General features: G+C 37.9%; 1 protein-coding gene across 3 annotated transcripts in view; it reads right to left on the bottom strand.

The window, feature by feature from the left end:
* The window catches only part of FAM124A (family with sequence similarity 124 member A), a 196,482-nt gene that overhangs the window by 154,874 nt on the left and 18,616 nt on the right, over nucleotides 1-22,992 (bottom strand). The window contains exon 1 of one of the 3 annotated variants that reach the window (XM_074217177.1): nucleotides 4,022-4,059. The exons of the other annotated variants lie outside the window; for them this stretch is intronic. The gene's annotated coding sequence lies outside the window, so the exon portion shown is untranslated. Of the gene's footprint in view, nucleotides 1-4,021; nucleotides 4,060-22,992 lie in introns of those variants that run through there. 3 annotated transcript variants of the gene reach the window in all.

Raw genomic sequence — 22,992 nt, 5'->3', positions numbered from 1 at the left:
TTGGTTAACAAACATGCCAGGCATTCTGTAAAGGGCAACATCTCTATAGTTTGGTATAAAACATGAAACTAGGACACAAGTTTCCATTTCCTTTAACTGAAAAACTAGCAATTTTTGGTCACTGTTGGGGAGTAGAACAAAGGTCCTCAGTCTCACAATTCAGAGGATAAAACCACTCAGCTTAATAAGAACTAGCCAGAGGACATCAGAAGTTCCATAGGGAAGCAAGAGGCAACCTGAACAGAGTTGACATGACTACATGTTCCCCTAAGGGGGCAGTTAGATGGCACAACAGTTAGAGTGCTGGACCTGAAGTCAGAAAGACTTGAGTTCAAATCAAGTCTCAGACACTTATGTGACCCTAGTCAAGTCACTTAACCCTGTTTACTCATTTGTAAAATGAACTGGAGAAGAAAATGTCAAACCATTCTAGTAATTTTGCTAAGAACCACCCCCCCCACAAGGCTGCAAAGAATTGGACATGACTGAAACTACTATACAGCAGGAGGTTTTCTTGGCTTTGGAGTTTCTTTACCTATAGATATGGGTATGTCAATATATTATGTATATTCATGTATATGTATAGCTAGGTATATATGTATGTGCTTATGTATAATTTCCCCCATATATATATATATATATATATATATATATATATATATATATATACATTTTTCTCATGTATGCTTTATTTTTCATTTCTTTCAGTTGTGTATATGTGACCACTATGTGTCCCTTTCCCACTGATACTATGATAATGCATGAGAAAGTGTAACTTTGGATGTATAGGAGGAATCTTTATTATCTTTTATTTTTCTATGCCATTTAATGAAATGTCTTTTGTTTTGAAAAAAAATGCCTTCTGTTGACTGTTCTGTTGATGCTAATGAGGGGTTCATACCTTAAGGATTTGAATGGTTGTCAACCCACAATATATCTTGAACCTAAAGTAAGTTTTAATGTAGGAAGGGATCCAGCTGCTATACTTAAGGACAAAATTAAAAGCAATTTTGAGAAAATGGGTATTGGTAAGTGTCCAATCAGAGAGAACTGACCTAGTCATAGTGAATGGTTTCTCCTTTATTGTCTATGAAAGAGTGGAATTTTGAACAGAACAGAACTATCTTGGTATATCCGTCAGTTCCTGAACTCTTGATGTAGGGAAGGGAAGCTAAGGTAAAAAGGAAAAAGATTTTCTTCTCAAAAAATAGAAACCTAGCATAAGGGGTGCCTGAATTTATAGCTTCTTAAACAATTGGGGTTTTATTCTATCTCTTTAAGCAAATCTCTATGAGGAGCATGCAATTCTATAGTTTTATCTTCAATAGATTAACATGTCTCCTCTTGCTGTTCAACTTTCTTGAGGATGTGACTAATGTCCAAAGCTCTTGGACCTTCCACTGAAAGAGTTAAAATAATCCAAACACTTCATTACTCTAATGCATGTGTGATTTGTTTCATCTATATAAACATTTCTTCTAATGATGCTTATCATAGCCTATCTATACCTGCCCATCTTCAATAATTATGATCTATTTCTTCCTTTAATTCACTATGGGGTTCCACCCAATATATTAGGTCATTCCCTTGACATCACAAAGATACCAATGAAACTCAAGGGTTTTCCATTAATTATCTTTCACTGCCACTATGTAATAGGTCTATTGTCCCATTTATTTAACACTGCTTTTCTTGAGTGATGCCTTACAACCTGTAGTTTCATCCATCATTTGCCTTTGCATCCTCCTTTTGATTATTAACCTCATTTGTTTAGAGACTTCCCTAACTTGCCTCTCTGGTCTACTTCATCTCCTGATCAATAATCTTCCCAAAGAACGTTAAAAAGGCCCTAGGATGATTCCAAGTGGAAATAAGAGATTTTGTTAGGAAAAAAAGTGATGTTTCTGTTGTTGCTCTTAGTTTATGAGATGAACAGACACCTGATCTAACGCCTACCCTTTTTTATCTTACAGAACAGATAGTGAGCATACCAATGGAAGAATACCACACAATTGTATGATTGTGTTAAAGTCTGGTTTTAACTATTGTCTTTTCTCCCTAAATCCTGTAAGTAAATATTTGTGTATGAATGAGTGTGATATATCATGTTAAATTCAAATACCTTGATACATATTTCTTTCTGTTAAAACATTTTAAAAATTATTGATAATTTCTGTTTTTATATACTACTCGAATTTCTCCCAGTATCCTTCTTCCCTCTTAAAGAATCATTCCATATAAACAATATTTTTTTTAAAAAAGACAAAAATCAAAAAAGTGATTAATACTGAAAACATATGCTATTTGTCACATTCATGTATCTTTTGAACAAAACAGGAATGGAATGGGAATTTATTTTCCCATACATCTTCTTTGGAGCTATGTTTGGTCTTTGTAATTTTTCAACATTCAGTCTGGAGTGCTTTGTGGTTGCACTTTCTATTTACATTGTTACATCCAATGTTTGTATATGTTTTCTTGGCATGACTTACTTCACTCTGAATGAGATCATGTAGTTCTTTCCATGTTTTTCTGCATTCATCATATTTATAGTTTTTATGGTCCAGTACATTCTATTATAGTCACATACCATAGTTTCTTTAGTCATTTCCCAATCAATAGAAATCTATTTTTTGTTTCCAGTTCTTTGTTGTCACAAAAAGTGCTGCTCTGAATATTTTGGTGGATATAGGGATTTTCTTTTTATCGATGACTTTCTTGGAGCATAGCCTAGTAGTGGAGTTTCTGGTTCAAAGAGTATGAATAGTTTCAACACTTTATTTGAGTAATTCTAAATCACTTTATAAATCATGGTACTGATTCATAGCTCTACCAAGAGTGTACTATCTTCCTCCAAACACCTCCAAAATTGATTATTCTCATCTTTTGATATCTTTGCCAATTGGCAAGCTATGATGTAAAAACTCAGCATTGTTTTGATTTGCATTATTTTATTAATGCTTTATAGTAGTCTTGCATATGGTTGTTAATAACTTGCAATTTTTCCTTTGAGAATGATTTCTCCAAAAATCTGCATTTCTTTTATTATTAGTGCTTATAGAATTTTTCTTATGGTTAATAGTTTGCAATTATTTTGACTTTTAATTGTTTTATATATTTATATGTATGTGGGTATGTGAATATTTATCTGTTGTCTATATATCCTAAATAATAAACCATTATCTAAGAAGTTTGATGAAAGAATTTTCCCCATTGATCACTTTCCTTCTTAACCTAGCTGCATTAACCTTGCTTGTTAAGAAAATTTCAGTCTTATATAATCAAATTATCTATTTTATCTTTTGTAATTGTCTCTCTTCTTTGTTTGATAAAGAATATATCTCCTACCAATAGCTATAAAAGGCATGTGATATTGTACTTCATACACTTTGAATAATGTTTTCATAACCCTGTACACTGCCTCTGCTTGCAGAATTCCAACCATCTGTTTTGGCTGATAAATTTTGTAATATTGAGGGACAAATTGAACTACATGACATTCTATTTCCCAAAACATACACAGCATCTTTTCAGGCAAATTGTCCTAAATATATAAAGCTCATGTTAAGTTTCAGCTACATCTGGTAGGCAGAGTATATTCTGAGCTCATGCTGTACATTTCTTCTCTTTGCTTCCAGATGTTATTGTATCAACACACTGGGAACACACTATCATGTACCAAGGTAGACCACTTTTTGGTTCTTTCTTCAAATGCAGCACATTAGGTTGTCCCAGTAGGGCTTTCTTGAACTAGAACCAAAAACTCTAATACTGGACATGCTGTTAAATTCAGATGTCTAGAGATCAGAGTCCCTTTGACTCCTGGACTCTAAGACTGATTCTGCCATTTAAAATGGGACCATAACTTGAAATAGTACTAAAATAGTACATTTTCATTTTATCATCTAAGAAAAGGAAGTTGAAGACAGATTTGTCTATATTATAAGATAGATTCCTAAGGAGTTTTCCATCATCAGAATCCTATATGCGTCTGTTAAAGCTGTGATTACTTTGCACCAACCTTAAGAGTCCTCACTTTGCTTGTGAAGAATTTGTCCTTTTCATTCCATTAAAAGCACAGATAAAGCATTGCTGGAGAGGAAAAAGGAAGGATGGGCATTTGCAAGGGGAGTGTGTTGGTGGGGAAGGGTATCTGTACTTCCTCCTGATCAATAATCTCCCTACAAATTGAAGAGACACAAGGATGACTCCAAGTGCAAATAAGAGCTTTTGTTAGAAACAAAAGTTTTTGTTTATTTGCTATCCATCTATGCAGTCTTAGGTCATGTATAGAACTGATATCCAAACCAACCCCTACATTTTATCTTAAAGTGAACATACCAATAAAAGAATACCACGCAATTGTAAAATTGCTTTAAAGTTTGGTTTTAACTATTGACTTTTCTCCCTAACTCCTGTAATTTTAAATATATGTGTGCTATAAAGAGGTAGGTTTTTATTCCCACAGTTAGAATTCCATTCCTATGACAAGGAAATCATCAGGGGGTGCATTGCTTCTCATACTCCCTTGGCTGAGTGTTTCCTTAATATAAACTCATACCTAGCTGGATATTGAGTCAATCAGCTCTAGAGCTTTCTAGTTCTTTTCAGTCATGCTTGAAAAAATCAAATTTTGGAACTAGGTGTTTCACACTGAGAGGCAGCAAAGTACCAATTAAGTTATAGGACTGTGAAAGCTTCTCTGATCCACAGCATCAGAGACTAACAATAAAAGCTGGAAAGTGTGATAATAGAGAGAACCTCACAGTTCTAGTCCAAAATCTAATAATCAAGTACCAAAATTAAATTATAAATTTTATTGATGTCCTTTATATTATAACCATTTCTAAAGATATGACTCTCTCAACTTCCACCACCCCAAACCAAAGTTCCCTCCTTTATAGTAAAGAAAAACAATTGATCAAAACCTAATAAGCACAAGTGAGAGTGTATTTAATATTCTATACCCATAGTCCCCACCTCCATTCCCACCCCCTCCACCAAATCAGGGAAGTGCTTTTCCTCAATGAGACAGGTTTTCTTATATGGCTTATAAAAAGTTTTGAACATTGGAATCCACATATGAGTTTTCAAGGAAGTTTAGCATGAAAAATGCAGAACTTATTTGGAAGTATACATTTAAAAGATCATAGATCTAGTCCAATCACCTCATTTTACAGGTGAGGAAACTGAGTCTTATAGTATTTAAATGACTTTCTCAAGGTCACAGAGGCATTGAATACAGAGGAATTCTTTCTATCATACCTACCAATATGTTTGATTACAAGGCAATTGTTTTATTGGAAGAGGACTGGATTTAGAATTAGATGACCTGGATTCAAATTCCAGCTCTTCCATTTACTCTCTGTGTGACCTTGGACAAGGCATTTGATTTTCTTGAGCCTCAGTTTCCTCATCTATAAAATTAGAAGGAGTTGAACTACATATGGCTTCCAAGGTTCTTTCCTCCTATAATTCTGTGGTAACATGCACCTCAACTTGACTTTTGATTCAACCAAATCAGATTTATTTCTGACACTTAACAGGGTCTTTAACTCATCACACAAAGCTGGGTCTGGAGTTAGGAAGAACTGAGTTCAAATCTGATCTCAGACACTTGACTGGGCAAGTTGCTTAACCCTGTTTGCCTCAGCTTCCTCATTTGTAGCTGGAGAAGGAAATGGCAAACCACTTTGATATCTCGACCAAGAAAACCACAGACAAGGTCACAAAGAGTCAGAGACCACTTGAATAACACAATAGGAAGTTTTATTTCTGTGTCTCCCTCCCTCTCCACTCCCAACTCTTAACACCATTTTTTAAATAGCCTGACCTATATCCTTCAGCCTTCATGGGAGGATGTAGATGAGTCTTAGTCTTCTTATGATGCTTCAATTACTCCCTCTGCTATTAGTTTTCTGGCATGAATTTTACAGTGGAATTCTTTAAGTCCCTACAGCCATTGGAATAGAATTTACTTTTTAGTTCCAGCTGTGTCAGTTGTGTAAACACAGGCAAGTTGTTTCATCTTACTAAACATCAGTTTCCTCATCTGTACAAACTGGGATAATGATGCTCTCGCCACCTATTTCACAAGGTTTTTTTTTGAAAGTCTAGCAGAGAAGATAGAGAAATGATTGATTGAGGCCATTAGGACTATGCTTCATTACCCCTTCTTACTTATCTATTTTGGTTTGTCTCAGTTCAGGCTCTGGTTATTTACCAGAAGTATTCTTTCCATTCTAAGAGCTCCTTAGCCATACTTACTTATTTGGAGTCACAGGAGACTGCCTGGAGCAGTGGAGAGTTGAGCTGGCCATATAACCCAAAGTCATATACTCAATTCCAGTCTAAGGGAGGAGGAAGACCTGGGACTTTTTGACTCCAGTATCAGCTCTCTATCCACTATGCCACCCTTAAATAAGTGGTTGCTTCAGGGATAATTGTTCATTTGAGTTCTTTGTTTAGTCATATCTGACTCTTTGTAATCCTATATGCAGTTTTCTTGGCAAAGATACTGGAATGCTTTGTCATTTCCTTTTTCAGCTCATTTTGTAGATGAGGAAGTTGAGGCAAACAGGGTCACATGGTAAGAGTCTGAGGATGGATTTGAATTTAGGTCTTTCCAACTCTAGACTTGGTGCTCTCCCACTGTGCCACCTAGCTGCCCAGGTTCTAAATTGGGGTTTCCTTTAAAAGGGGAAGATAGAAGAAGTCCCCAAATGTACAATATGAATTAAGTTTAGGACTAGACATTTATTCCCAAATAAAAAGCAATGGTAGCCATAAGAGAATTATTGTGTACATTAACAGAGCAATTGAAACACAATTCACTATTTTAACTTAGTACTACAGTACAGTCAACTGGGAGGTTACTCAAGCCACATTGGAGCATAAACATAAATTAGGCAGCTTACATTTTGATACTCCAGGAAGGGCACACCCAAGAGAGACAGAGGCTATCAAAGGCTCACTATAAATCTGACTAGTTTTTGGAGTCCAGACTTCAGGCTCCTACTACCATAATGACAGGGTAAAAAAAGGACACTCCTTCCTTCTCCACTGAAATCACTTCTTGTAACCTGAAGGTATGTAGTCAAGTAGGCCACCAGCTGCCTGGCCTTCAACTAAGTGTGACACTCTTTCTCCCCTCTACACCTCCCACCCCCATCAATGGCTCTTCTGGATTAATAATTAGATAATGAGAAGATTCTGAGCAGATGAGTCATACAAGACTAGAAGTTCTGGACTTAGAATTTGGTTGGATTGTGCCATGAACCTAATCTTCCCTCCCCTCCCCCAGAGACTGAGGTGGTTTGGGGATGGGGATTATTCTCTCAAGTGGCAGGGGTGATTTTGTATATTTATTCTTATTTTAACCTTTGAATTAAATATTCCTTTGTAAAAACTAATCCGACTGTGGAGTGGTGAACTAGAACTAGAGTGATGAGGATCCCTAAAACTGAAGGAAAATTAGGAGGGGCTAGAGATAATTGATTGGTTATTTAATTCTTGTCCTCCTTTATCAAAGAAAACCAAATTGACATTACTATGTTAGATATGAGTTACAGTGTATTCGACTGTGGCTGGTCAGTCCAAAATGAGTTCAGCATGCTCTACCACAGGCTAGGCAAAAATGGTATATGTGAACACTTGGGGTGGGTACTCTAAACTTACATATCTCATGTTTCCTTAGAGCTGCTTCTATTCTGTCTTGCTTGTAGAGCACAGCACCCTAGGGTACACTATGCTGGACAGTCCTGTGCAGTGTCTTCCATGTTGCACAATCAGTTCCAAAGTTCTTAAGAAAGACCTTTAGGTTGTCCTGGTATTGTTTTTTCTGATCCCCTTGTGAGCATTTGCACTGTATGAGCTCTCCATAAAATGGTCTTTTTGGAAAGCATATGTCTGGCATTTTGATAACATCGTAGTTGTACTCTCTGTAGTGATGTTGGAATGCTAGGCAGTTTAATTGAGAAAGAACCTCAGTGTCTGGTATCTTCTCCTGCCAGGTGATCCTCAGAACCTTCCTAAGATAATTTAAATGGAAGCCTTTCAGTTTCCTGACAAGGCACTGATAGACTGCCCAGGTTTCACAGACTGAAGCAATGAGGTCAGCACAATGGCTCTGTAGACCTTCAGTTGTAGTCAATTTAATACTTCTTCTGTCCCATACTTTCTTTCAGAGTCTCCCAAATACTGAGCTAGCTCTGGCAATGTGTGTGTGTCAGCCTCATTGTCAATGTGTACCTCCTTGGAAAGGATACTGCCAAGGTAAGTGAACTTGTCCACACTATTCAAAACTTTCATTTGCTGTAATAAATGGTTCCACATATGGATGGTGTGGGAGGTTACTCAAGTCACATTGGAGCATAAATATAAATTAGGCAGCTTACATTTTGATACTCCAGAAAGAGCACACCCTGATGGAGTACCTGTGTTATCTTGATGTTAATTATTAGGCCAAAATTAGCACAAGTAACAGAGAATTGATCCATACTTTTCTGCATCTCAGTTTCAGAGGCTTCATTGAGGACAAAATCATCTGCAAAAAGAAGATAATACCCCTCCCTCCTCTTTAGTCTTGGCTTGTAGCCTTTTCAAGTTGAAGAATTTAATGTAATAGCTGACCTTGATGTTCATCCTCAATGAAGGCATTTGATAACATGGATGAAAATATCATGCTAAAAAATATGGGAGCAAAGACACACCCTTCTTTTACTCTATTAGTGACTGGGAAATCTCTAGAACATCATCCACTATCTAGAACCTGGACATGCATGCCATAATGAAAATGACATATAATACTGATGAACTTCTCCAGGCAACCAAATTTCAGCACAATTTTCCATAAGCTCTCGTGACTGACAGTATCAAAGACCTTGGTCAGATCTATGAATGTTATATACTGACCTCTCTTCTGCTCCTGGCATTTTCCCTGAAGTTGTCAGGAAGCAAACACCATATCAACTTTCTGAAGCTACACTGGCTCTCAGGGAGATGACCATCTTCCAGGTGAAGGATCACCCTATTGAGAAGGACTCTGGGAAGAATCTTGCCAGAAATGACTAAAAGAGAAACATCCCTGTGATTGTCAAAAGACAATCTATTCCCTTTGTCTTTATGGAGCTGTACAATTGGGGATAACCTCTTCAAACCATATAACATGGAAAATTTCAGTCAACTTTTGGATGAGCAATAGAACCCCCCACCTTGGGTAAATCTCAGCTGGAATAGAATCAGCATCAGATACTTTGCCACCTGAAAGGAGTGTAATGGCTTTCAAAATCTCTTCTTCAGTTGGAGCTTCAGCTAGGGATGGATTGACTTCTGCTTGAGATAAAAGGTTAATTACTTCTGCATTGATTGATGATGGTCTGTTAAGAACATTAAAGACATGTTCAAATCTCTCTAGGATCTCATCCCTAGCACTAATCAACGTAGCTTTATCAGCCCTGAGTAGTTGAGATACCAAAAATCTTTGGCCCAGCAATAGTCTTCAGGACATCATAGAAGTATTTTGGATTATTACTATCTGTATAAAACTGAATTTTATCTGCATTCTTACTCAGCCAAGAATCTCTCTAAGCTTCATTTGTACTTTACTTTTGATGGAATTAAATGCTGCCTTTCTAGAAATGGATGAACTGTCCTGATGATTAACTCTATGGAATTCTCCTTTTCATTTAACATCTTCTGAATTTCCCCATCATTTTCATCAAACTAGTCTTGATATTTGTGAGTGTTCTGACCCAGATAAGCAAATACAGTTCTATACATTAAATCTCTCAAAGCTGCCTACTTTTTTCTGCTCTACTGTTGCCGACTTATTGGCTCAATTTTCCCTCCAAGTTAGCAACAAACTGTTCAGCTAAGCACTCTAATCTCTTGAGATAAATTCTTATGGTAGTCAGTCACTTTGCCTTGGGGCCTTTGCTTAGAGAGGATGAGTCTGTGATCTGTCCAGTACTCTGCACCACACATTGCCTTCATAAATTTTTTTTTTTTACTTCATTAGGGTTTATCATAGTGGAAACATAGACACTGATGATGTTGACACATGGGGTTTTCCTGAAAGTGGAAATCCCATGGTGAGCCTGTCATTCACAGTTTTTGATAGACATTCAAATTTGTTGACTAGATTAGTTTTCATTACTCTTCACTGTACTCCCTTTGACTATAGCTAGTGATAACGGGAGAGACTAGGACCCCCCCCAAAAAAAAAATCCTTAAGAATAATGGAAAATCCTGGAGGAGGAGTGAGATGTAACATTCTTGGTTTTCAGGCAGTAGGAGACAGAGTAGTCATTCTTATATTTGGAAATGAGTATGTCAGACTTATGGAGCTATATTTTGTACCAACTACCATTACCTCCTTATTAATTATTAGTTATTGCCAGTTGCCACTGGACTCTGATGACTCCAGAGAAGAGAGTGAGGCTGATGACTTGTCTAGCCTTGCCTCACTTAAATTCAACTCACGTGCATGTCAAGCTATTACCTTCTTGCTGTCATAGGTCCTCTTTGAGAGTGAAGGATGAACAGCAACAGCAAGAATTGCCACTTTCTAGAAGTTACTTAAAGCTGACTAAAATGATTCTCAACTGATAATCTTAGGGAGAAAATTCAATGATTGGGACTCAAGCATTAGTAAATCATCTTTGAATCTTAAAGGGCACTTTAGGAGATGAGATGTAGCAAGAAGAAGAGATGTAGCAAGTTTAGCTTAGGAAATCTGATTCATTAGTGGAATGGGAGTGGGACTAAGGATACTTAGAACTTTCATGGGCTAATCTAAAGAGTTGTTAGAATCAATTAAGGTAAAATCCATTATTCATTTCTCAGCACTTAAAAGTTCTATGTATATGCCAGCTATTCTTATTGTCATACATTATATAATTATCTCAGAGTACTCTGAAGCCACTCAAAGTCCTTTAGTTATGAACAGTCTAATGCGAAGCTTTCCTTTAAGTCAGGAAAATAAGGATGATGTTTGTTGTCTTTCATTCTTGAAGACAACAGGGAGATGATTCTTTGACAGGTACATGAATTGAATTTGAGTGAAGGGGTGATAAGTTATCAATCTCATTTCCTCCTCCAAATTCATCTGGGTCCAATGACTAGATGTGAATCCATTTGAGTGGAGATGACCCTGGATATGAAGAAATCAGGGTTAGGTGACTTTCCCAAAGTCACACAACTAGTAAGTGTCAAGTGTCTTAAGGCAGGATTTGAATCCATGTCCTCCCGACTCCAGGACTGGTGCTCTATTCACTGTGCCATCTAGCTGCTTGGAAGAGAGCAAATGAGAGAGGGGATGGGAAACTGATCTCTGAGGCACCAGCAGTTTATGCAACACTTAAAGAAATGTCTTAACCAAACAAGGCATGTGCTCTTGTCTTGCCTCTTATTCATATTGGTTATGTGACTCTGGGTCATCTACTCAAATCCTCTTTGTAGAGGCAGACAACTTTCTATGAGGAAATAATAGTGATAGCTAACATGCACAATAGTGCCTGTTATATGTTGGGTATTGTGTTGAGTGCTTTAGAAATATTATCTCATTTGATCAACCCAATTCAATCCAAGAAACATTAAGCATCTACTATGTGCTAAGCACTAGGGATATAATTAATAAACAAGAAAGATAGTCTCTGACCTTAAGGAGCTTACAATACAAAGCAGGATACAACACAGAAAAGAAGACAGGGAAAGGGGTGAAGGGGAACAAGGCACCAGGAAGTTTCTTGTTCTATGCAGTTGAAACCAGTCAAGGCACAAGTTGCAAAGTGGAATAAGCTGAGTCTCGTTTCTTCTTTCTCTAAACGAAGGTATCTGTAAGAATTAGGTACTCCATCTTCCAGTCCTCTGGTCAGTAGGGAAAAGAGCTTGAAGAAGATAGTGCCAATCAAAACTTGAGTTAGTCACATAAAGGTGAATTTAGAATGGATGATCTTATTCTGAGAGGACATCTTATTCCACTGAGTTGAAACCAAATAGGACAATGGATGCAAAACAGAATATCAATAACAAAGAATCAACAACCCTGGAATGTAGGTGCTATTATTATCCCCATTTTACAATTGAGGAAATTATACCAAACAATGGTTATTTTGTCTTTGCAAATGTCATCTGCCCAAGGTCACAGAGGTAAAGTTAGAGGCAGATCACCTTTGAGGGAAGGAATGTCCTGGCTGGCACTTCCATGTACCAGTGATCTCCAAAGTGTAGGCAACATACTCCTAATGGGCTCTGGCATAGTCTGAAGAGATTCCAAGGGAGTACTCATCGGAGTGTGGGAAGATAGGGCACATTCCACCTTTCCAGTGGTAATCAATTTCTGGGGCTGGTCTGCAGAAACTCTGCTTTATCCTAATCTCATCATTAACATGTAAAACTCTCCCACTTTGTCCCTTTTTATATCTGGTCTCCTGAGGCTGCAGAGTGGTAAGTTTCACCTCCCTTCCTTCACAAGGAGTCAGCCCCTTAGGGTAAATTGTGATCCAGGATCCAGTCACATTGGAAAAATACCCCTATTCCTCCCCCCATTTAGTGTACTCAATTTGTCCCCCAGACCACCTTGGTTTCAATAGGTTCCCCTTGGAACAGAGCTCTGCATTCCAGACCAGTGGTTGGCAAGGAAAAGCCTATCTCTTCCTACTTTCCCTTTTCATTTTTATTGGGATAGAGTCCTTACTATAAGGAGGCATGGTTAGATTGAGATCATTGCAGGTCTGGTGGCAAAGTGGATAGAGCATTTGCCTTGGAATCAGGAGGACTTAGTTCAAATCCCATCTCAGACACTTGACTCTTACTAGCTATTTTCCTTGGGGAAGTCACTTAAGATTGCCTCATATCCAGCACCAGCTCCAGTCTTCCTGATCCATAGCTGGCAACTGGACCCAAATGGCAACAGAGGAGAAAATGGTGACTTATTACAGCAACCTCTCACTCAAATGCAATTCATGTGTTTGCCATGGCATCACCTTCCCTGATTTCATGGTCTTCTTTGAGAATGAAGGACAGTCAGTTAGGAAATGGCTGAACAAATGTTGCTGTATGTAAGTGATGGAACACTATTGTTCTATAAGAAATCATGAGGGACAGGATTTCAGAAAAGCCTGGAAAGACTTGCATGAACTGATGCTGAGTGAGATGAGCAGAACCAGAAGAATATTATATGCCTTAACAACATGGGGAGATGATCAACCTTAAGGGATTGACTCACTCCATCAAGGCAATAGTCAGGGACAATTTTGGGGGATATATGATAGAGAATATCATCTGTATTCAGAGAAGGAACACTGGAGTTTAAGCAAAGACCAAGGATTGTTATATTGAATTTTTAAAAAGTTTACTTATGCATTGCATAATTTTGCTATCTCATATATTTTCTTTCTTCCTTATGGATGTTTTTTTCTCTCAAACATTCAATTGTGATATATGCATATCATGGAAACAAATGTAAAGACTATATCAGATTGCCTTCTGTTGGAGGGAAGGAGGAGGGAAGGGAGGAAGGGGAAAATTGTAAAAGTCAAAACCTTGCAAACAATAATTGGTAGAAACTACTATTGTATGTAATTGGAAAACAAAATATTTATGTAATAAAAAAAGAGAATGAAGAACAGACATCATCATCATTATAATATTCTCCGTCCTCTCCTCCCAAAGTATCTCTCCTCTGAATTTCCTATTTCAGTTGCTGATACCACCCACATCTTCCACTCTCCCAGGTTTTCAACCTCCTTTTTACCTTTGACTTATCACTCAACTGAGATTATTCTCTCCAAAATTACCAAAGATCTTTCAGTAGCTGAATTTAATGTTTTTTCTTGGTTCTCGTGCTTCTTGTCCCTTTTACAATGTTTGACTTTTTGACCACTCTCTCTCCTCACTTGGAGTTTTTTGGATTTGGAATTTATTTGTTGAAAATATGAAAAAGTAACCAACAACTTCTTAATAGTTTTCAAGAAAACTTGATTGACATTAAGGAAGATGAAAATTTACCAGAAAAATTTCAGCAAACATCTTTATATAATTGGTGGATGGGAATTGAAGAATGAGTACTATAATTTTGTAAGTATAACCAGAGGTGGACTTCTTCCATTTGAATCTATGGATCTTTGTGGGGTATTTCTTTCAGTTATGACAACAGAATACCATTAAAACAAAATTTTGAAATAAAATAAAATAAGAATCAGACCTTTGAATCACTGTATCACAAAATTTCAAATCAAGACAATCAAAAATAATGAAACACATTCAGTCAAATCACTCCCATTGAAGATATTGTTCATTTTAGTTAGAACCAAAACATTTTTATATCATTAATAAATAATATCTTCAAATCTTATTTAATATTTTAGAGCAAAATTTATAATATATACCTATACACACTTATTAGCATAGCAACTATTAGTATAGTCAACTGTAACCAATGAATATATATTAAGTACCTAATCTGTATTATGTGCCAGACACTGTATTAAGTTCTAGGTATATAAATAACCTTCTAAAGGGCTCACAATCTAATAGAAGAGGAAATATGAAAGTATTCAAATGCAAACAAGAGGGTGTATGTGTGTGTGTGTGTGTTTTGTGTGTGTATATAAAATAATTTGGAGAAGATACTATCATTAAGGGATATCAGGAAAGACTTCTTGTAGAAGATAGGATGTTCACTTGTACAAAAATATTCATAGCAGCCTGTTTGTGGTGGCAAAGAAAAGGAAATTTAGAGAATGTTCTTCAATTGGGGAATGGCTTAACAAACTGTGGTATATGTATGTGATGGCACACTATTATTCTATTAGAAGCCAGGAGGGATGGGAATTCAGGGAAGCCTGGAAGAATCTGCATGAACTGATGCCGAGTGAGAAGAACCAGAAGAGCATTGTACACCCTAACAGCAACATGGGCATGATGATCAACCTTAATGGACTTGTTCATTCCATCAGTACAACAATCAGGCACAATTTGGGGGTATCTGTGATGGGGAATACCATCCGTATCCAGAGAAAGAATTGTGGAGTTTGAACAAGACCAAAGACTATTACCTTTAATTAAAAAAAAAGTTATCTTATTATGTAATTTTGCTATCTCTTATATTTTATTTTTCTTCCTTAAGGATATGAATTTTCTCTCTGTTCACATTCAACTTGGATCAATGTATACCTTGGAAACAAAGTAAAGACTAATAGACGGCCTTCTGTGGAGGTGGGGTGGGGAGAGGAGAAGCAAGATTAGGGGAAAAATTGTAAAATTCAAAATAAATAAAATCTTTCTTTTATAAAAAAGTAGGATGTTAGAGGAAATTTAAAGGAAGTCAGAGAAGACATGAGACAGAGAAGAAAAAGAACTTCAGGCAAGGGGTTAAAGTCAGTGAAAATGCACAGAATTGGGAGATTCTGTCCTCTGTGAAGAACTGCAAAAAGCCATTGATCTTATAGGGATGAGGTGTAAATAGACTGGAGAAGTGTGAAAGGACCAGATTATGGAGAGATTTAAAAGCCAAATGGAGAATTTTAGATATGATCTTGGAGGCAATAGGTAGCAAGTGGAGTTTACTAAATAGAAGAATGACATGGTCAGAGTTGTGCTTTAGGAAAATCATTTTGGCAGAAGAGTGGAGGAGGGACTAGAGTAAAGTGAAATGAGGTAGTGAAATCAGTTGAAAGGCTGTTACAATTATCTATGTGTGAGGTGATGAACCTAAGAAGGGATGCAGAGTGATGAAAGTAGGGAAAAAATAACAGTAGGCAAACTGATTACAGTTATGTAAATAAGTCACACTAACAGTGAATATACAGAAAACAGGAAAATGGAACCAAGAGTACAAGTCTGATTAAGTTAATTTCATGTCCATATTTTTGTTAAACTATGAATGATGGAAGTTTACAGTTTCCTGACCTAATATTTTGAAGTCATGGGAACAAATCTTTTAATGTATTTTTTCCCATTTAATAGAAAACACATGGATCTCTGAAATAAAATGCAGTTATCCCAAATAACATTTCAGAAAATGGAGAAGGACTGGGGGCCCAAGAATGAAGCATGGAAGAGATCAAGAATCAACAGCTACTCTGGTGGGGAGATGACCTAAAGACTTCCATAATAGTCATACCATCTCACTGGAAGTTCCCTGGTGAGACGTTCTTGTTCTGTTTTCATAGCCTAAGAAGCAAACATAAATTTAACAAAACCAGTGGAATTGGATACCATTCAATTTGAAATCACAAAGTAGCTACCTTTGCATGGGAGTTCAGGGTCATGAGGCAGGTTGCCTTTATCTTGCTTACAAAGAAACATTCCCCAACAAAATATGTCAGATATTCTTAATAGGGCAAAATTGCTATTCATCTGCTTCTTGGTCACATTGAAGAGACTGTGGACAGGGCAGTAAGCAAACTCTAAAGAAGAAATTTGGGCTTCAGGAAGCATGATGTTGGCAGTCTGGGATACCATGTTGCTCAAGGGCAGTCGTTAAAGAATGCTAACAGATAACTATTTGATCAGGGAACAGAGTGGAGCAAACCGGTACTAGGAACAGTGTCTCAATGTCCAAATGGATTCTTAACTCTCACTTACATCTTTGTTTTTGTTCTTTTGGCTTAAAATTTTTATGCCATTTTTAATTAATGAGAATTTACTTTTCTCCCTCCAATTAAAAAAACAACAAAAGAAAAAAAACACTTGTAATAATACACATAGTTAGGGAAAACAAATTTCAACATTATCTGTGTCCAAGAATGTAGATCTCAGTCTTCATGTTGAATCTATCACCTCTATCAAGAGGTAGGTAAAACACTTCATTGCATTCATGTGGAATCTTCCTTCGTCATTGTATTGATAAGAATTCTTATATCTTTCCAAGTTATCTATTTTGTCAATGTTGTTATTTTCTACAACACCATTTTCAATGATTTATTTCTGTCACTTTGAAGGGATATTTTCCCAACAAAAGTCAATGGCTAGACAATCAGCAAGCTGACCTTGTTAAAGTCATGGACCCTTAAAGGTTCTTAGGCAGTCAGGCCCATCCCCTGTCTTGCTTTTAGCATGTAACAAAGAAAAGCAGTATAGAGAAATAACCATTATAGTAACACTAACAATTCCTTTTTATGGAGACTTTTAAGGCTTGAAAATACTTATAAAGAGGAATCAATCAAATGAAAAAAGAATACAAACCTTATTCAGAAAAATTGTATCAGTGTTGAATGTACATCCCTTTAAGTAGAGGCAATGAATGTGACCTAGTGGAGAGAGCTGACTCAAAGTCAGGAAGAACTATACAGTTGACCCTTTTCTTTAACATATACTGACTGTATGTATGACATATATGACTCTGGAGAAGTAACTTAATTCTCTCTGTGACGCAGACAGCTCTTTGAGACAATAGCCACAGAGAAGTTTCCAAACTATGTTTTCTCACACTGGAGTTATACTAATGGAAACATAGCTTCCCTACCCCTATAAACATACAATTATTCTCCACTAAAGTTCTGATTCATTGCCTTAGTAATGATATTAAAGTGACCCTGGCAAGGGGAACTTTTCGAGCAAACAGTTAATTCTGGCAGGTCCCTCCAAGCTAATGAGGGCTCAAATAATCCAAGGAAGAATAGGAATGTGAGAATTAGCCTACCGTGTCTTAGATTAGGTCACCACGGACAATTTTGTTTATCTGTTTGTTTTCACACCATCATAAAGATGATTTACTAAGGATTGGAGTGGTTGGAGAAGGTAGGGTCTCTGTTGACCATACCTCGGCTCTCCTGAAAACAATACAGTTCTGAATAAAAAGCACTGATGAAAAATTAATGATGAACACACAATTGATTTGACCTTAAATCACTTAATGCATGGGAAAATGCCATGGGCATTCATAATTACAGTAACTTTGAATTGCTCATGAAATGATTTGACAGACAAGACAGTATTAGCAGCAAGGGCTGATAGAGATGATAGGGACAGAGAGACAGAGAGATAGAGATATTGAGGAAAAAAGAGAAATATAGAGAAAAAAAATTGAGAGTGATAGAGATTGAGACAGAAGAGAGAGAGAGATGTATGCTGGATTCTGATTTCTGACAGCTAATCATATCTCTACTATTTCTCATATAAGGGTCATTCTTTCCATTTTACCCTACCATTATAGAAGGCCTGAGAGGTTGAGCAAACCAAAGAATAATTCTGGGGTTCATTTTAATGCATTTGTCCTTTTAGCCATCACTTTGCCATCTCCAGTTGCCCTGATCCATATCTGGCCACTAAACCCAGATGGCTCCAGAGTAGAAGGTGAAGTTGGTGACTTAGTACAACATCCCCCTCACTCATATCCAATTCATGTGCTTATCATGGCACCTCAATGATGTCAGGTCTTCTTTGAGAAGGAAAGTCAAATAGCAACAACAACAGCTCTCCCTCCCTCTCACCCCATCTCTTTTTACCTTCTCTTGATATCTGTTTTATCAGTGATGGTCAGTAAACACAAGTGGTACTGCTATCTGAGACACATGGAAAACTACTTCGGGGGAGAAGCCAGAGATCCTAGGAGAGGACATCACCACTCCAAGGGCTAGCAGATGACCTGGACTTGATTGAAATTCTGTATATCCATTTAAATACTAAAAATCAGTTTTTTCTTTCTTTTTTTCTTCAGAGGATGGCCCAGTTTTTTCACATTTGAAGGGGGTGTTCTAGTCAGGATTTGAAAACAGTGTTGATGAGAAAGTGAAAGAGGAGCCAATTTATACAGTCATAAGAAAATGAATGTTGGGGGCTCACCAGTTTCTGTTGAGTTTTTGGGAATTTTGAGGGTAGCAGCCACCATGTTAGGAAGCAATAAAACACTTGAATCGCCTCTATTGTAAAAAGAGATTTGTTGTCCAGGAGGTACAATTAAATTGTGTCTCTATGATGCCAAACCAACAAGTAGATGTAGTTAATCCAATGGAATAGCCATCAATTCAATGAAACAATCAACAGCAGGGAGTAAGTGGGGGAGTGTAGATCAATGAAGTCAGCCATTTCATTGAATTGACAGATTGTTTCAGGTCAATTAAGGCACTTTAGTTATCCTGTTATTGCTTAAAAAATAGTGTCATAAGACACAGAGAAAGAACATAGAATAAGACAATCAATCCATGTCCAATAAGAGGATGAGATAGTTTGACTTTCCATGCCTACTATGTATAAGACAATGACAAGACAAGACAAAAGACAGTTTGCCAGTAATAAAAAATGGATATTTTAGGGGCAGGGAAAGGCCCTAGTATCATAGATTTAAAGATAATAAAGGATTTTAGAGATTATCTAATTCAACCTCATTGTGCAGATTAGGAAACTGACATCTTGGATTAACCTGGTATGTCTAAGTATTTTGTTTCTGGACTATAATACCTCTTTCTAGGACTACTCTAATAGTTTCCTATTTAGTCTCCCTATCTCATGTTTGTACCCACTTTAATCCATTCTCTATACATCTATCAAAGTTATCTTCCTGAAGCACAGCTCTGTGTCACACCCTCTCCCTTCACTCAGTAAACTCTAATAGTGACCTATATTACCAGAATCAAAAATAAACTCTTCTGTTTGACATCTAAAGCCCTTTTCTGTTTATCTGCAATATAAGACTATTTAATGAAGGCTCATATCTGAGAGCATTAACAGGAGTCTCTGCTTTAGATATGTGGAGCCTTGAGGAACTTACTTTGCATTCCTTTTGTTTTGTTTTTGTTTTTGCAAGACAGAGGGAGTTAAGTGACTTGCCCAAGATCACAGAGCTGTTAAGTATCTGAGGTCAAATTTGAACTCAGGTTCTCCTGAATCTAGGGGCACTGCTCTGTCCACTGTACCTAGGAACTTACTTCTAGAAGCAGGAAGGAAACCAGACTCTCTCCTTCATAGTATGTACAGATATTCTGTGACTATTTCCTTCCACTGATGAGTGAAGAAGAGCTTTTTGACTGGCCGTGGAGTTGGAACTGATGACATCTACAAAATGCATTCCCTGACCATATCCTCTCCCTCTCTGTCTCTCTCTTTCTCTGTCTCTCTGTCTCTGTCTCTGTCTCTGTCTCTGTCTCTGTCTCTGCCTCTCTCTCTCTCTCTCTCTCTCTCTCTCTGTGATAAAAGCAAGGATGGCTTAAGCCTCTGGATAGGAGAGTTAGTACCATCAGCCTAGTCTGAACACCTGAGCTACAAGCACATGTGATTATTTTCCCTCCCCCTTTTGTCTCATTCTTTCATGCTTTTTGAGAGAATATGTATTGGAAAGGGAATAGAATAAGATATGACCCTGTGAACACCAAAGAGTTGGAAGAATTACCAGCGGTCCAAAAAGTAGTCTGTAATACAGTTTGTCAGCATCTCAGCCCAGTGGGGTGGACAACCTCAAGGAACCTCTCCGGTGAAACCCAATTAAGGTAGCTTATTGGATCCAGTAGCTCTGGAAGCAGAGGTGAGACTTGTTCAGCTCTATTTACTGTATTTAGAATACTGTAAAAATACTATATTTAGAAGTAAACTTTGTGGGGCTGGATTCCTTAAAGCAAATAATTACGTTTGATCTTTAATATTTATATTTTTTAAGATTTCTGACATTTTTTTCCTTCTTATGCATTCTATGATCCAGTTATATTGGTTTGCTTACTATTACATGGGGATCAATGGAAATTCCCTGAGACTCTGTTATACTTTGTATGCTCTCTCTCTCTCTCTCTCTCTCTCTCTCTCTCTCTCTCTCTTTAGGGACTGAGGTGGCAGAGAGGAGATATTCAGAGAGATGTTTTGAACTTTGATCCTTACTTTTCAGTAAATATCCTTTTGTAAAAGCTAATAAATATTAATTAGCTATCACTATCAAAGAGCTATCAAGTGGCTAAATTGATAGTGGGTCACTAATTATTAGCATTGACCTTAGCAAATGACATTGGAAGGAAAGCACAAGAATTGGGAAACTGTCTGACCTAGGAGCAATCTTCCTGACCAAGGAGAGTCTGATCTTGTCTGAGGAGTTCACTCAGAAATCTATGGGCTGGGGGTGGAGCCAAGATGGTGACATGAAGGGATCCAGTCTTAGGAGCTCTCTGATAAAAACTCATAAACTAAGGACTCTAACTAAACTTTCGAGAGACAGAACCCACAAAGGGACCCAGTGAGTCAGTTCTCCTACTCAAGGTTACCTGGAAAAGAGCAGAAAGGCTCTGCTCCCCAGGGCCGGAGGGGTGGCTGGAAGAGGGGGGTGGCCTGCCAGAGCCAAAGAACTTCAGCCTCCTGGAGGCAGCCCCAGGGCGCTGGGAGCCTCAGCTCATAGCAGCTGGGGAGTCTCCTGAGCTGCACCCCGGGGAGCACCAGGCACAAAGTGGGGGAACAGCGGGGGACCTTTGCCAGAGCAAGCACATGGAGCCCAGCCCTCAGGGCACACAGCCAGCAGCCTGGTCTTTCAGCAGCCCAAATCCAGGAAACAGAAGCAGGTGGAGCCTGTAAGCAGGAGCCCCCAGGGCATGAGCCCATTGAACTGAGGGAGGGGAGTGAAGAGAGACTGCAGAGCTCTGTCCTCTGCCCCTGGAACAGGACTCTGGAGCTCTGACCACATTCAGATCCTGATCCCAGTCTAGGCCCCCCCATAGAACAGTAGGGCCCACCCACCTCGGCCCCGTGGCAGAGGGGGGCGCTTCTGGTCATTCACAGACCAGGAGGGAGGACAGAACCTCACACACTAAGACCCTTGTGGGAGTGTCCCCAAAGCTCAGGAAATACCCCCAAAAAACAGGCTTAGGCTGGGAAAATGAACAAAGAAACAAGAGGAAGACCATTGAGAAATATTTTGCAAATGAGCCCAAGAAGGATCAAAATACTCAGTCTGAGGATGAGGAAGCACAAGCTCCTGCATCTAAAGACTCCAAGAAAAACAGAAATTGGGCTCAGGCTATGATAGAGCTCAAAAAAGACTTTGAAAATCAAATGAGGGAGTTGGAAGAAAAATTGGGAAAAGAAAGGAGAGAGATGCAGGAAAAACATGAATATGAAGTCAGCAGCTTAGTCAAGGAAATCCAAAAAAATGCTGAAGAAAACAGCATGCTAAAAACCAGCTTAGGTCAAATGGATAAAACAGTTCAAAAAGTTATTGAGTAGAAGAATGCTTTAAAAAGCAAAATTGGCCAGATGGAAAAAGAGATAAGAAAACTCTCTGAGGAGAACAAATCCTTCAGACAAAGAATAGAATTCAGGGAGATTGATGAATTTACCAGAAATCAGGAATCAATACTTCAAAACAAAAAAAATGAAAAATTAGAAGGAAATGTGAAATATCTCATTGAAAAAACAACTGATATGGAAAACAGACTTAGGAAAGATAATTTGAAAATTATTGGAATACCTGAAAGTCATGATCAGGAAAAGAGCCTTGACATCATTTTCAAAGAATTACTACAGGAAAATTGCCCTGATATTCTAGAAGCAGAGGGCAAAATAGAAATGGAGAGAATCCACCGATCCCCCCGGAGAAAGAGATCCCAAAAAACCAACCCCCAGGAATATTATAGCCAAGTTCCAGAACTCCCAAGTCAAAGAGAAAATATTACAAGCAGTCAGAGGGACACAGTTGCAGTCAGGATCACACAGGACTTAGCAGCAGCTACATTGGAAGCTCGTAGGGCTTGGAATACAATATACCGGAAGGCAAAAGAGCTTAGAATGCAGCCAAGAATGAACTACCCAGAAAGGCTGAATGTCCTCTTCCAGGGAAAAAGATGGACTTTCAATGAACCAGGGGAATTTCAAAGGTTCATTTTGGAATGGCCAGAGCTGAACAGAAGGTTTGATCTTCAGATACAGGACTCAGGTGAAGCATGGAGATTGGAGGAGAGGGGGGAAATATGAGGTATTTAATGAGGATGAACTGCATGTATAGAAAAATGATACTGATAATATTCATATGAACCATCTCAGTTAATAGAGCAGGTAGAGGGAGCTTTTATAGTTGAA

Source organism: Macrotis lagotis, chromosome 1 (genome assembly GCF_037893015.1).
Source record: "Macrotis lagotis isolate mMagLag1 chromosome 1, bilby.v1.9.chrom.fasta, whole genome shotgun sequence".
Taxonomy (NCBI): Eukaryota; Metazoa; Chordata; class Mammalia; order Peramelemorphia; family Peramelidae; genus Macrotis; species Macrotis lagotis.
Note: the sequence above shows the minus strand (reverse complement) of the source record. Positions and strands in the feature narration are given on the sequence as shown.